The sequence below is a fragment of the Geospiza fortis genome, unplaced genomic scaffold (genome assembly GCF_000277835.1).
Source record: "Geospiza fortis unplaced genomic scaffold, GeoFor_1.0 scaffold361, whole genome shotgun sequence".
In the NCBI taxonomy this organism is placed as follows: Eukaryota; Metazoa; Chordata; class Aves; order Passeriformes; family Thraupidae; genus Geospiza; species Geospiza fortis.
Genome location: NW_005054356.1, coordinates 1666017 through 1669698, shown reverse-complemented (window position 1 = coordinate 1669698; position 3682 = coordinate 1666017).

Sequence of the window (3682 nt, the reverse complement as noted above, 5' to 3'; positions counted from 1 at the left end):
GCCAACTTGAAAGACATGAAAAGTAACCCAAAAAAAAAAAAAAATCCAAGAGTCAGCAAGAGATGTTACAATGTAAAACAAGAAACCAGTAACTACTTCTTTAAAAGAAAAGCAATTGCACATCACTGCAAACAGCTTACAAAATCATCTTAAATTGTATCTAATGAATTTGAGTACAACACTTGCATATAGACTTGTAAATTCAAGCTTTAAAATTTAACTCGACTTCAAAATCCTTGGCTTTAAACACACTTTACTGTACCCTTTCAGTGGAGGATCCACATGCATTGAGTTAAGTAAGAGGGCTCAGCTGACAATTGCACATCACAAACTTTGGGAAAAAACTTCAACTTGACAGTACTTGTGAAGGTGCTGGCAGCTCCCTGCTGCACCTATCAACTATGGGCTTTTTTCTGTGTAAACCCACTCTTCCCTCACTTTATATGTTAAAAACCCTTCTGTTCCAAGCCTCAGTTTTTTCCCAACATTTCCTATGTAAAACTCTGCTTTCCAATTATTCAGCAAAAGTCAAAACACTCTCAGAAATACAGCTCAGTAAAAGAGGAAGTCATCTGAACATACTTGGAGAAAAATGCTATATCTGGGTTTCAGGGGGAAAAAAGCAGATTGGTTTAAGGTCTCCAAGGAACCCAGGTGAGTTAAAATACTACAGAAGTTCCAAATTCTGCTTTTCTCACAGACAATGTGCTCAAAAAATTCAATCGATTTCAAACAAACAGAACTGTGGGATTAGATTAAACACTGACATTTCAAATGTGCACACAGATACTACAAGTGAACCCACAGCCACACAATAGGAAACAGATGCTAATTACTCCCAGCTTTTTAGAATGATGACATATTGCACTGACACCCTTATTTCCCCTCCAGTGGTCATTATTATTTCTCATGCCTGCTCCTAACAGAAGGGTCTGTCTGGCTCAAAACAATTTTCTGCACAAGTGTAAACAATTTACAGAGCCCAGGTCTGTCTGGGATAAATCTGCTTCAGGACTTCCCCCCAGTCAAAGCATTTGAAGAGGGAAGATCCAGATTTGCTGCTTCAGAAGAAACTTGCTGTGTCCCTGACAGCTCAGGGGAAGTTACATAGTGTCTGCAGCATTGCAGATTTCCCTTCTGAGGTTGCAACAAACTCTGGCCATCCTTACATCTATGCAATTATAGAGTATATATTTGAAATTCACACAGACCAGACACTCAGTAGCTGATTTTTGAGGTTAGTCACCTGCTACACAGACTGATTAGAATCAATATACTTGTCATTAGCTTTGCCTAGTTCCCACCTGTCCCTAATTAGAAACACTAACAATCAAAGCTATTAGTTCGCTTCAAATAGTGCAGAATTCCTACCAATTCAAACAACAATGAAATAAATCCCAGTTCTAACTTTGACTACAATACCACACCTGGGACTAATCTTGTAAACATGATGTACATGTTTAATTTTACTCCATGGAGCAGCTCCATTATTCATTTAAAGTACTTAAGCACACACCAGTGCTTCCAAGAGCAGAGAGAAAACAGAGCACCACTACTTATGCTCAGGATTGAGAGTTAAATACCTGACATTTTTTCCATACACTCTCACTACACATAAGTAAGGAACAATCATGGCAGAATCCATTTTGTCTTCTCTCAAGAATTTTAGTTTTCTTCTTCCATAAAATAGGACACCACGGATACTCACAAGTTTCAGAATACACCAAGTACTATAAAGCAAATTCCAAATATTGAACTAGTATTTCTTATCTAATATTCCTTCACAGGTACATCTATTATTCAGTATTTTTCCATCTAACTAGATCAAACAAGTGAGCTTGAAATCTGTTCACCTATAAACAGAAATAAATGTGACAGGATTCACAGCTGAACTTGAGTTCACTGTGCTTAAATGCTGCTCAGGGGTGTGAGAAACTCAGGGTCACAGGACCTAGTGGAGCAATTCAATGTCATCACCCAGTGTCACTATTCAGATTTCACAGCACAAACCAGTAAATACCAGCACTCAGCACAACGGTTTAATCAGCTCAAGAAGGTAATTCTCCCTCCTGGCGTTTGTAGAAGGAAAAACAAATTGTTTAAATGCTTTCTTATTAATTACAAAAAGGGCACAAATAAGCTAATTCTTTCTTCCAGATGACCCATTACCTTATGAAAAACAAGTTTTAAGCTGCACTTGAATTTAGCAAGATTTTACTACAGCTTTTTCCCACATTCAGAATAAGTCCCTAGACTTCCTGTTTCAACACAATTGATCTTCAGTGTGCATGACACTATTGCACCTATTTACTTAAGCAAGTAAGAATCCAGTTCCAGTGATTTATTTAACTGAGGCTTTCCTAAAACACACCCTGAACTCTTTGCTAGCCTGGTCTCTGGACAACAGTATCTTAGTCATGGGACACCTGAACTCTGCTACAGCAGAGAGCTTTTAATTCCATAATTCTAAAGGTAATGTCAAATTAATTAACATAATCAAAGAATATTTTTAAATCACATAATTGAATTTTCATAAAGCTCTAAAAGGTACATTTATTTACATGCTCATCCTGGAATGGATAACTTCTTTTATGAATTACCACTTATAGCAAAACTGTCTTTATCGGGACATTTTTATTCACTCGAGGTTTGCCTTACGAGCATCAAGCTTCTTAATCAACTTAGCAGACAAATCTATTTACAGTCTAAACAGAACAGCCAAGGAGTGAACATTAATGGACAACAAACACTCCCAGGGATGGTCCAAGGCCAAAACCCATAAGAAAACAACTTTGAAGTTTGCATTTATTTCTGCTTCTCACACTTTACACACTGCTACCTACTAGGGAAAAGCAGAAACCTCAAAGACTGAGAGCAACAACCAACAGAATTCCACAGAAGCAGCTCCTCCCACAGAGACAACATCTCTGCACATCTTCCAAACCAAAGACTTTTGTCTGATCCCAGTCGTATTTCAATATTTCCCAGGGTGTTCCTGAAGACCACCTTTCTCCTAAATCAGTTTTCTCATGCTCAGTTGGGAAGGTGGGTGGGGTGGGTCCACCTGTTTCACAGTTCCGAGCGGTCTCAAAGAGAAACTAAGTTTCACACAAGAAATGAATACAACATCTTTCTTTTTTAATAGAAAAGTCAATCCAAAGCGTCAAGGAAGCCACCCCACAGACAGAGCTGCTTTCTAAGGCAGCAGGAGTTCGTATCACTGTTAGTCAAAGCTTTATCTCCTGAAGTCACAGCGCTTACCAGGCTGGTTCAGGTCTGACAGGTGTACAGCTCTTGTGGAACACAGCCCTGGACTACACGGGTGTGTGATGGAGCCGTTCCCTGCTCTGGGACCGGGGCTCGGTACTCAACCCAAACCCGAATTTGTGCGATCCAACCGGAGCACACACGGAGATCTTCCCTTCATCGCGAGGTGCGCTCGCAGCACATCCCCGGGATGCAGGAGCAGCGGAAAAAGCGTCCTCACAGCCTCTACAGCTTTGGAAAGTCTCATTGCTCCGCTGAGCAATCCCTGGGCTAAGTAACCTAATTCCCACTGACAACAGGAGCGGGGCTGATCCCCTCGTCCCCCCGTGCGCCTTTCCCAGGCTGCCAGAGCTGCTGTTTACACCGAGCCCAGCTGGCACTGGAACCAGCGGGGATGGTCCCAACACCCCGGGAC